General features: G+C 45.2%; 1 protein-coding gene across 4 annotated transcripts in view; it reads right to left on the bottom strand.

Moving 5' to 3' along the window:
• The window catches only part of TRIO (trio Rho guanine nucleotide exchange factor), a 349,937-nt gene that overhangs the window by 231,193 nt on the left and 105,803 nt on the right, over nucleotides 1-12,941 (bottom strand). The gene's annotated exons all lie outside the window — the stretch shown is intronic.

Below are 12,941 nucleotides of genomic sequence, written 5' to 3'. Positions count from 1 at the left end.
GTTAAAAATAAACAGTGGCAAGGAGAAGAGCAGGGATTATAAATAGCTGGGGACTGGCCACAGCTCCCTCTAGGCTCTATCCTTGCAGGCTTTCTGGGTCATGCCCCCCGGAGGAATGTCACTGGCTACTGGGGTAAAATGGCCCAATGCCACCGGCCTCTGAGGATGGCTAAGGGCTGCTTCTCAGTGTAAACCAACTCTCCCCATGCCCAATTTTGCAGAAGGCAAGTGGAGATAATCACAGAAAAGAAGCACACAGCAAGCAATTTAGGCCAAGTCAACATCCATCTAAGCAAAAGGAATTCATGCTGCCCAAATGTGTCTGGCCCAGCTCACTAGGGCAAATGCCCAAATGGGAGTCTGGGGCAAAAATGCTCATACCCATAATAATGGCGCAGGATGTTTCCCCTGGAGGCCTCTAACAGAGGAAATCTAGGTTCAGGATGCTGGCCACCCTCATCAAAACCAGTAACGCATTTCTGGCTGAGCAGTCTCTAGGAAAAATAAAAAGACCACGGCCCCGTCACGATCTTCCTGTTTGTTTTTGCCACAGTAGTACCCGGAACGCTCCACGATGGCAGCTCGGTAACACAACAACGCAGGATGCAGAGCTGGGGTGAGAGCAAGAAAAGCACACCCTGAATGAACAGGGCTTCGGCTGTGGCAGGTCTGAACAGCCCCCCGGGGACCAGCCCGGCCACAGAAGAAGCCTTTATAAACCTCAACCGTCTCAGGCCCCTGCGGGGTGACCAGGAGCAGGAGACACTCCTGGAAGAAAAGAAAGAGTCCTGAGAGCCCCCGGCTGCGGCGTTTAGCCTGAGGACGGGGCCCAGGCTGCGCCACGCGGCGCTAACACGAGACCCTAACACAAGCACCGGGACACATCTGGGGGCAACCTCAGTCGCTGGGGAGAAACTGCGGAAAGGAGCAGGGGGACCCCAAGTTCTGTGTATCATCTTGGCCCAAATCTCTGGCTCTCCCCTGAGCCTCGCTTGTCCGGGGAAAGCTCTAAGCTAAAGATAAAGTACGTGACTGAGATTCAGGTCGCCGGCCCCTGCAGAGGAGGCTGGTTCGAAGTTGAGTCCAGCCAAGTTCGCAGCCTGCCAAGCCAGGCAAACAACACTGAAGTCAGCACTGTGGGGAAGAATATAACAGAATCCAGCTGCTGCAATGTAGCATTTATAGAAGCAAAGAATGGCTAAATTAATGGTGGGATTTGATTAAGTCCATCTCTGCTGCCCGCAGAATATTTGTACATATATGAAGAACCCAGTTTAACAGGATTAAGCACGATACTGACAATCGCCAGAGACTCTGCACAAAGATAGCAAACACGTCGTGATGAGGACCCTAAGGTCCGGAAGACACAGCAACGTTACCGCTCTGGTCACGAAAGGGCTCAACATAGAACCCACGCCCCCGTGTCATCAGGCCACTTTGCTTTCCAATATACCAGGCTCCGTGCTGGCAAACCACCAAGCTTTTTTTTTTAAAGCGGTGGCTATTTATAAACGGCCAAACAAGAGCCAAGAGTTCTGCAATTTCATCCTTAAGGTCCCTTCAGAGCTCTTGAATGGAGGCAATCCAGTCTCAGCAACTCCCTGCCGTCTTTGGGTGATTCACAGGACACGTCCACAAAGACAGATTGCATCTCAAGTCCACCTGGGGTGGACAGAGACGTCAGTCGGGCAAACACAAAGAGCAATTAGGCGCCACAGTGGCCCTCAAGAAGACAAGCTCATAAATACCTAGAGCAAGGCACGTGCGCAGAGTCCCGTGAGCAGCACAAAGTGCTGCGGGCCCCGGACAGAGGAGGCCGCGCATCCAAGGACAGAAACAGTACGGAGCAGTAAGCCGACTCCCCACCCTACAGGGATCTGAAAAGAGGACCCCCCCCCACTTCTATCGCTACCAGATAAGAACACACACGCTTTCCACCGTTCACACGCCGCCCCGCTGGCCCCCCCAGACGCCCTGGCCAGGAGCCAGCAGGGCCCTCGGAGGGGGACCGTGGAGACTGCCGCTGTGGAACCCCACACTGCACGAACAGGAGCCCCACTTGAGGGTCCCGCCCCTGTGACACAACCCTCACCGAGCAGAACATCCCAGCCCCGGTGCCGGCACCTCACAGGAGGGCAGCGTGACTGGCAGAATTCCACGGCGTTCTGAACAATCCTGTGGACTCACTGAAATAAGCCATTTATTACTGCCCTTTGGGGAGTGAACGATGGAAGTCAGAGCTGCCACGTTCCAGGCCACCCCACAGGAAGACTGGCTCACGGGCGGGAAAACGAGGTAAAGTGAACAAAACTTCACAATGAAAATGTTGACTTCCTACGACCCACTGGAAACCACAACTCACTCCCGTGTTTTAGTTTCTAAAAACTGTAGTTTTAAGCCTATCAGTTGCTGGATTTCTCCCCTAAGTAAGACTCACAGTCTCACCGGCTAACCTGGTGCTGAGGTGTGTTGATGACCGTGATGACAGACGTACACGTCCAAACATTCAGCAGAATATAAGTTCTTAACAGTTTTACCACAAAATTTTTGTTGAATAGGTAACCGAAAAAGAGATGTTACTTCATTAAAATAATCAAATTAAAATGTCTAAAATAGAAAATTTTTTAAAAACAGAAATATAAAACTAACGACACAAAGAAATGGAGTTTGCGACTATATGGCAATCACTGAAGTATTATCGTTAATCTCATTTCCATTTTAAAAAACACACCCAATGAGCAAAAGGCTAAGGAAGCACGTATACATGCCATAAGGCTAGGTTAAATACGTCATGCAACTTTTAATAAAAAGAAAGGAAGAACTCAGCCATGAAATATCCTTAGATCAAAAATGCAGATTCTGTTCCATGCCCGGAAGAGCTATTTATGAAAACAGAGTATGCAACTATTAAAAAAAAAATTCCAAACACATGGCTGCTGTGCAACTCCAGTGATTCTAGATTACACTGCAGATACAACTCCTAATGTGCTTTCTTGTGCAGTAAAGGGTCTAGCTGTGGTTTCTAAACTTTTGGATCAAAAGAATATGCTCCACGACTATCCCTATAAACTCATACACATCTCTCTCCCATGCTTATGGGAAGGGAAAAGGATGGCAAATGCCATCTTGGAGTGATGCTTCTGACATACCAGACCATATCTGTGTGTCACAGGCCAGGAGTCAGCAGCAGTTTTACTTCTAAGTGCCACCAAGGGAGTTTGAAAATACCACAAACAGGTGGAAGGGTTGCCACAGAGAGACTTTTGGTAAAATTTAGAAGAAGAGCAGAGCAGTTTGACTGAATAGCTCATGATACAAAAAAAAAAAGCAGCTTGAAAAGGGATAAAGAGGTAAGTAAGTGGTTATGGTCGGGAGACATTTAGTTATAGCCATTTCTTAAAATTACATACTTTTAAAATTACACACAGTCTATTTTAAAGAGTGCAGAAAGGGGTGCTTGGGTGGCTCAGTCTATTAAGCGTCTGACTTCAGCTCAGGTCATGATCTCACGGTGTGTGACTTTGAGCCCCATGTTGGGCTTTGTGCTGACAGCTCAGAGCCTGGAGCCTGCTTCAGATTCTGTGTCTCCCTCTCTCTCTGCCCCTCCTGACTTGCTTACACACACTCTCTCTCTCTTTCTAAAATAAACAAACATAAAAAAATAAATAAAAAGTTTTTAAAAATAAATACATAAATAAAGAGTGCAGACAGATTCCTGTTACAGACAAGTTTCCCTATCCGAGACAAAAACTCTGGTGTGAATTTTAATCAAATGCTTGCCTCAGGAGACAGCGCCCACCGCATAAGGATGCAGTTAGTGGAGGCTCAATTGTAGGTGCTGAGGAGGCTTCCCAGGGGCGCCCTACAAGGCATGCAACCACCACTCTTTAGAACCACATTTACAGGCATCTGATCAGAATGGTCACATAATAACACTGCCATTCATCTAAGATCTTGATATTAATACTTGTTGAATGGTGCTGAGGAGAAAGGAGTGTGGGTTAAGAATCAGATGTTACTGTTTGTTAACATAAATATGCAGTTGGTGCTTGATGATTTCCTTTGCTCTTTCCTGGTTCAACACAAATAATGCCTTTTCCTAAAACAATAAAATTGTAATATTTAGAGGGTCTAATATATTCATTTAAAAATATTTGGGGCACGTGGCTGATCAGTTGGAAGAGCATGCAACTGGATCTTGGAGTTGTAAGTTTGAGACCCACACTGGGTGTACACGTTACGTAAATAAGTATTTTTTGAAAGCTAAAAAAATAGATCTCAACCCCAAGGTTCACATATTACTTGCCAAAATTGATTCTGTCATCACCTTTTAAATTGCTGTTTGGTTCAGAGCATGTCAATCTGAGGTACATCTTAAACCCCTGCCCCACAATGCTCATACTGCTGAAAATGATAAGCATTATGTTACCCATAGAGAGGACAGTTTTTCTCGCTCTTCCTCTAAACTGGCCTGCTAACTAGAAAATGGTTTTGTTTTGATCCCTACTATCCACCAGATGCCTAAGACAGGACCACGCACAGGGTGGTCGACAAGCACAGGCTGGCTGGCTGGCTGGCTGGCTGAGTGGGTGAACAAATGAACGAATTCTTCAGCTTCTTGCCCTTGAGCCCCACTCAAGCACCCCAATGTTCCTTGGTACTTTCTATTTTAGGCTTAAGAAACAGAAGTTCAGTGTTTTCAAACAGCCACTCCTATAGTATGTGTTATACTTTACAACAAGGAAAATTAATCCCTCTGTCCTAAGAGGAAATATTCCACAAGTTAGCATTCAACAATGGAAAATCTTTTAGTTGAATCAATGGTCTGAAACCTCATCCATACCCCACTGGTCAAATCAATTTCTCATTTTTCACCCTGAAACTCTGTGAGTAGGTGCTGTGCTACTATTGTTGACAAATGCCTTTTGGAGTGAATCATTGCTAACCACACGCACATTCGGTCTCTTCTCGATATTAGATATAAAAACAACAACAAAGAGAAAAGAAACAACCACCATCCTGAATCCTCTTACTTAAGAAGATTAAAAAATATATATGTTTTTACAAGGAGCAAAAAGTTTTTATACAGCACATTATCCCAACAGTACTTTTTATAGAAGAGTCAAAAAATTAAGATGAAATAAATGAGGTCAACAATGAACCAAAATTAAACTTTTTATAAAAGCTAAGGCACAGGGTGAATTAAAAAAAAAAAAATCCCTTCTTTCTCCCAGGAGTACTGGCAGATATTAGTAATTTGAAATTTTATGTAATCTTCAAATTAAACTAGTCAAAACAATTTTTTTCGAACTAAAAACGGGGTTAGAAACCACAGTTATCTCTTAATCATTTGGGCTTGTTCTGAACCGTCTGCCGCCTCTTACACTGGGAGTTGTCTTTAAAAGAAAATCCACAGGACACACTGTGCTCTTCATGCATTTTCAAAGGCCTCATTTGCCTGTCGGCTCTACTAATTTACTGCTTGATGGGGAGATGGGCAGCTAAAACTTAAAACCCTACACCTTCAGAAACACAGGTTGCAGCAGTAATAAATAAAGCAGCATTCTGAAACAACAGCAGAAAGGAACACTGAAGAGTAAGCTGGAGGGCTACTATTAGTACCGAGTCTTTGTGGCAATTACCTAATTTTACTCATTAGTTTATTTAGGGGATACGTGCGCGCGCACACGCACCCCTGAACACAAAGGGCAGGAGACCTCGCTGCGTCGGCGGCGCCGCGCATGCGCAAGTGGAGGTGACGTCACCCCTCCAGGCGGCCGGCCGCAGTCCCGACTCCCTCACCTTGCCCTGCAGTGGCCGCAGGATTAGTCACAGGTCCCGGGAGCGGCGGTGCGCGGGACCCAGTGTTTGTGCTACCAAGGGTTTAGTTAGGCAAGCAGTCACACTAGTGTGGGAAGGCAGCGTTTTTAACTAGCCTGGGTCCTCTATGAAAATACTGAGGGGGAAAGATACAAGACTGTAAATCAAATAATACAGATGCCACTGTTACTAAGACATAAAAACTTCAAAACACGGTGTAAGGCTTATAGTTTTACGTAAATAAATAGCTACGATCCACACATACAAAAGGTTTATGGAGTCCATGTAAAGTGACTTAAGCGCTTCTATCAGGAATACGGCACGTTCACAGATCACCACACTCAGGAATGGCGAGGGGGGCTCACAGCGCAGCATTACAACCTTTATGGTTATAATAACTGTCAGATTGGTTAATTTATTCCTTCATATAATTTTAGAAGCAATAGCCTGTAACATCATACCTTTAAGGAAGAAAAAGCAGCATAAGTTTGATTGATTCAGAGAAGTTACGGGCATTTCAACTGAAAATAGCTCCGGCTTTTTAATGTCTTGAGCACAAAACACCAAAACAAAAAATACTTTCTAAACTATTACATGTATTTTAATGTAAATGAAATGAGTTTTTAATATCTGATTACTTAATTATGTATTAGCTATGCATGAGAATTTTAAAACAGAACAGACCACAGGGGTGCCTGGGTGGTTCAGTGGGTTCAGCGGCCAGTTCCTGGTCTGGGCTCAGGTCATGATCTCTCAGTCTGTGGGGTCAAGCCCCACATCGGGCTCTATGCTGACAGCACTGAGCTTCCTTGGGATTTTCTCTCTCCCTCTTTCTGCCCCTCCCCAGGTCACACTCGCGCTCATTCTCTTTCTCTCTCTCTCTCAAAAATAAATAAAAATAAGAATAAAAACAGACTATGGAAGGGAATATTTTAATAGTCAAAAAACAGTATTATAAAAGGGGATTCTCCATTCTTACAATCTCATAAGCCGAAAAAGAACCCTGTGCCCACATGTGCTGTTCATCTTTACTTCCCCAAGGACAAGCCACGGCTAACCACAGAGAAACCTTATTCTTCATGTCTGCCTCATGCCAAAGGAAAGAACGCACAACTCTGCCTGCGCATGAGATGCCTCTGGGGAAAGCTCCCACCCCGTACGCTGGGACTCTAGTCACCCATCCTAAGCCACATGTATACACACATATATACTTCTGTGCCTACTTGTGGTTCTGTGATGCTGACCTACCCCAAAGAAGACTTGTTTTACATAAAGCAGCAGCCTCTCAGGAAAGCTATTTAGAAACTTAGTTTCTATCATATGAACCACCGAGATACAACTGATAAAACGTGATCACTGTTATCAAATGATTTGATTTCTATCAAACCATCCAAGACTGACTGCTAAAAGAAACTGTTGTTTAATCATTACAAAACATCTCTTTCCATCTACCAGAAGAAAAAAGAAAAAAATCCTTATGCCTTCATATTTTTTAATGCAGATCAAAATCATTTTTGTAAAAGGCTTTGAAAAATAAAGCTATAGGGGCTGGCTCAGTCAGTTAAGCTCAGGTCATGATCTCAGGTCAATGGGTTCAAGCCCCATGTCCGGCTCTGTGAGGACACCTCGGAGCCTGGAGCCTGCTTCGGATTCGGTGTCTCCCTCTCTCTCTGCCCCTTCCCTGCTCATGCTCTGTCTCTCTCTGTCTCTCAAAAATAAATAAATGTTTAAATAAATAAATAAATAAAATAAAGCTATAATGTAATTCTATTTCTTCTCCTTTAAGGACATATCTTTTCATTATTATAAGGAATAAAGGTGCAATCACAGAGACACAATATAAATTAGTGACATTAAAGCTCTGTTCAGTGGACAGTGGACACCCTCTTTGGGGAGGGGCATGAGGAGACTTACACATATAAGCTGTAATCCATCCCGTGTTGCACTTGGTCTAAGTGGGAAAGCAACACGTGGGTGTTGGGTTCTGTGGCACAAGCACTTGGTATGAAAAACCCAGGGGCAGAGGGATCAGAATAGGTAAAGACACCCTGTAAAATGTAGGATGTGTGGGGTGGGGATGTTTACGGTGGATCCTGATGGCCATGCAAAAGACTCCCATCACTGGCACAAAGAAGTGTCAAGAAAAAGGGGGCACCTTCCTGCCTATGGAACAGCCATCTCCACCTGTGCTCCCCACTGTGTGGTCCCAGCATGATACCTGGCCCCACAAACCACCTCTCCAACAGCCAAACCAGGAACCCAGGCCTCCCCCTGCACTCTAGTAGGCTCCACGCTAGAGGACCATGTCTCCCTGCCCCACCAGCTGGCATCTCGCTCACAGGGATTACTCCAGCAATCTCCTAAAGGAGGTTCACGGCTCCATTCTGCTACTCTTCCCTAACACACACCTCATCATTCCACTTCCCTAAAATTCATCAGTGGCTCCTCAGAGCCCTCAAATAAAACCCAAACTCTCTGACATGGCACAAATTCATGATCCAAGCCTGCTGACCTCTACAGCCTCACTCCCTCTCCACCCATTACCCTCTCCCTCACCTACTCCAGGAGTTCTAACCACCTGCAGGTAACACACACCCCTGCTCACCACTGAGCTCCCACAAGGCCTCAAGCATCGCCTCCCTCCCCACATGCAAGTCCACACATGCTTCACCTTCCTGATGGCCCCTGGAAGAGGCAGACCTGACCCACTCCTTCTGTGAACTCTCCCTGTGTCCCCACGGCTGGATCAGATCCCCCACCTTGCAGCCCACTGCGCTCAAACCTGTCATCACAGTGCTTAGTAACTATCTAAGAAACGCCTGTTAGCGCCCTGCCCCCTCCCCCATCGGAAGGGCAGGTTCCTGGAGGGAAGGGACTGGACCTTATCTTCCAGCTGGGTTGAGGCTGCAGCAGCATCACAGCTCACTGTCAGGGCCTTGGACCGAGCTAGTTCAACCCTGAGATTCCTAATGCTTCAAACCGTTGGCAATTTTCAGCAGCAGTAGACAACCCGGAGCTCTGAGCAAAGCATCCATCTCATCACACACAGCAACAAGGCCAATGCAGTCCGCGTGCTGCCCACACTCACATGAGGAAGCCAAGGTGACCGCATTACTTCTCTGTCTAGTGTGTTCAGTGACTAGTACACAGAATTACATTTATATCTTCATGGTCTATATCTTTTAAAGTAGGGAAAGTTTTACTTTTGGATTTTTACAATGTAATTAAAAAGGTATTTTCTGCCCTGGCCATCAAAAATGTCATTGATTATGAAAAGCATCTCTGGTGGGAAGACCAGGCTGTGATTTGGGAAAGGGGCATTTTGTGGGTTTCGTGGCTTTCGGTTCTACCTCCTCAACAACCAGAAGAATGCCAGCTTTCAGGGAAGTGATTTCTCAGCAGGAAGCACAGGCCTCAGAGGCCCGGCTCCTGGCAGGGGGTCCTGTCTTCGCCCAAGAATTCCAAGTTATAACCAAGAATTCCAAGTTATACTGAAGTGCTTTCATCATGAGATTTTGTAAATAGAGTAGGCACGAGGGAAGCAGCAACCGAAATAACTGCCATACAACTCAAAATTAAACACCTTTCTTTTGGTATTGTTGTCTTATGCCTCTCAGTACCAGAAGGCCAAGTTCAAGTTCAGCCTGAGACAGCTTACCTGAATACTCACATGGCAATGTCTTTTCCACATTAATTAAACACAAGTTAAGCCTCTGTAAGTGCCATAGATCACAAATAGCATCCCACAACACCTGCATTATGTCACGGACATCTTTCCTCATTACTGGCCACGAGCATGAAGGAATCAGAAAACACACCAAGCAGATACACAGAAGCAAACCCTTCTAGCTGGTCTATAAATTTAAGAAAAAGGGACATAATTCCTACCAATGAATCAAGATTTGGGTTTCAAATCTGGTTTGTTTCAGCTTCTCTCCACATCAATATCCCCCAACCCAGCCTTCCTTCTGTCCACCCTGTGATGATCAGGCCCTGCCTGGGAATCTTTCCTCCTGCCCAGATAGATCAGAAGGGGTGGAAGGACCGGATAGGCACTGAAACCACAATCCTCAACCAGGGCTCTTACTCCTGGCTCATCAGCAAACATTTATCAATCCCTTCTTCAAGACACTTGTTGATTAGTTTTCCATCCATGGAGAAAAAGTAAACCACGGATGAGTATCTTCAAAAGCTATCAATTAACCTGACTGTGCATAGATTATATTCAAATAGAAATACTGTTGTTTAGGGGCGCCTGGGTGGCTTAGTCGGTTAAGCGTCCGACTTTCGCTTAGGTCATGATCTCGCGGTTCGTGGGTTCGAGCCCCGCGTCGGGCCCTGTGCTGACTGCCAGCTCAGAGCCTGGAGCCTGTTTCAGTCTGTGACTCCCTCTCTCTGACCCTCCCCTGCTCAGGCTGTCTCTCTCTTTCTCCTAGAAATAAATAAAACATTAAAAAAATTTTTAAAGAAATACTGTTGTTTAGGGACATTAAATTCCACACACACATATACAAAATATCAAAGTATATTCGGCAAAGCTACTGTATGTCCATTTCTGTTTCAAAACTCTTCAGTTAATTCATTTATCCTTACATTAATGTACTGTGCACAGCAAATGCCACAAAGAAACAATTTTGAAGGAAAGGACTGAAAAGTTATTTCCATTTGGTTTTAATTTCAACATAAACTCACTAGAAAGATACATCTTTAATAACATCAAAGAATTTGGCAGGACTTTCTACCAGCCAGTTCTTTGATGAAGCTTAGAATTGTGTTTTTAATCTGTTGGCATTCACAGAGGACATATTTACACACGGTGCTCTCTTAAGTCCTGGAGATTGTCTTCCTAAATGGCTAAGCTCTGATGTTAAGAAGTTTATTATCTAAAACAAAATAAGACACACATCTATACCAACAGTGGCCTTAACAATGTGTGAGCAACAAGGAAAACCTGATGGGGGGCACCTGGGTGGCTCAGACACTTGAGCATCCGACTCTTGATTTCAGCTCAGATCATGATCTCATGATCTGTGAGATCGAGCTCCGTGTCGCACACTGCAATGACAGCACAGAGCCTGCTTGGGATTCTCTACTCTCCCTCTCTCTCTGCCACTCCCCTCTGTGCACATATAGGTGCACCTTCTCTCTCAAAATAAATAAATAAAACTTAAAAAAAAAAAAAGAAAGAAAAGCCTGTGGAGATGGACAAACATCTTGTACATACATGTACTATTAGTTTTAAGAGATATAGATACTGCTGTGATTAGACAAACCCATCTAAAAGTGTTACTTTTGTCACTAAAATTTTGTATCAATCATTGGCACTAAAAACTAAGTCCTTTACATAAAAAGGTGTTCTGGGCCATTCTGACAGGGTTAGAAACCCTTGCTATGGGGATTAAGCCAACAAAGCATAGGAGTGAATAATACAAATAACACGTTTGAAGATTAACATGGTGATGTTTTAATCATTAGAAACCCACTCAATAGCTTACACACAGCTGCTTTGCCCAAATCATCCATTTCTCTACTCTGCTGACAACGATTTCATCTCCCTCTGAGCATATCAGAAATACATCTGAAATACACGATGGTACACCAGGCGCTATGGACACAAACACTGAACATACCAGACATACATCTGAAATACAGTGCGGTACACCGGGCGCTATGCACACAACACTGAACATATCAGACGTACATCTGAAATACACTGCAGTACACCAGGTACTATGGACATAAACATGACCGAACTAAGTAGTATCTTTAAGAGGTCCACTGACCAACAACGGACAGAGAGCCCAGAACAGTAAAAGAATCCTCAGAGAAGCAATTCTGTCACCACTAAGTACGGACAACTCAAAACAAACAAAAAAACTGGCGCTTTGTAACTCGTTTTCAGACTGAATTTTGAGTACAACCTAAAGTCTGAATTTTTCTTCCTGATTCTTCTATTTGCCGTAACAAGATCTGAAGACTCAATAGGTGCATTAGCCCTAAGGACATACTGCTGCGAGTGGGGCCAGGCCAGCTCTGGTCACAGACAGGGTGACCCGTTTCACAATTATACCATCTCAGGCAATCTCAGCCTTAAGGACTCACAGGTTTTCAAGGCTCAAGTGCCTGCTTTTCCTAATGTTAATTCAGGTGATGGTGTCCTGACTTCCCTCATCTCCAAGCAGGGGGGAAAAAACATTGTAGTGGAAAGGCCCCAATCATTTGCCTTCCTAGAGGATTCCTAATAAGAAATTGAAAAAACTACCAAGAGCCGAGAAAAGGAGTACCCCTGTAAAAAACACAAAGCAAAGGGCAAGTCATTTTTACTCTCTAGCAGCCTCTCCTCCCACCTACTCCACCTTGTCAAATCCCCCTGCATGTAGGTACAAAAGAAGGTTTTTTTTTAATTCTGGCATAAAACGTGTTCATTAAATCAAATAATTTAGATTTAGTGGTGGGAAAACAGATGCTGACATACAAGTGGATTCGATGTGGATTGACTCATCTCCACTTGTATTTTTATACGTATTCAGTGATGAAGAGAAAAAGGTGCAAATTCATGAGGCGGAGGATGGGTCTGAGCGGCGTGAGCCCTCGTGGAAGGAGGACAGGGCAGCCCGTGGGAAGGGAGACACCGTCGGGCACCCGGAGCACTGAGGGCACTACCAGCCCCTGCGTGGGGGCAGCCCCTCCAGGCGGGAACTCAGAAAGCAGACGCCAGCACAGGCTCAGAGGAACGTGTCACAGTCATTCCTGCAGGGCTGGGACCCTCACAGAAGGTGAAGGAGCCCCTTCTGTGGTGCGTAACTGGTCACCCCCCACCCCCCCGGGACAGGGCTGAAGTGCAAGGGCAGAGCCGCCAGCACCACCGGGCAGGTGCTGAGCCACAGGACCCCCCTCCCCCCTCGGGTCCCCCAGCAGACCACCTGCCAGGGAGGGGCATTTTGCCCATTACTGCATTCTATAAGGAGATGCATCTTTACTCAAAAAGCAAAATGAATAGGACTAAGATGTCCAGTTACTGTCAAAAGTCACCAAAAAGAAACAACTTATTTTTTTAATTTTTTTTCCATGTTTATTTATTTTTGAGAGACAGAGTGAGCGTGCACTAGCGGGGGGGGGGG

Source organism: Hyaena hyaena, unplaced genomic scaffold, assembly GCF_003009895.1.
Source record: "Hyaena hyaena isolate Hyena2069 unplaced genomic scaffold, ASM300989v1 scaffold_148, whole genome shotgun sequence".
Classification (NCBI taxonomy): domain Eukaryota; kingdom Metazoa; phylum Chordata; class Mammalia; order Carnivora; family Hyaenidae; genus Hyaena; species Hyaena hyaena.
This window is presented reverse-complemented; position numbering and strand designations above follow the sequence as displayed.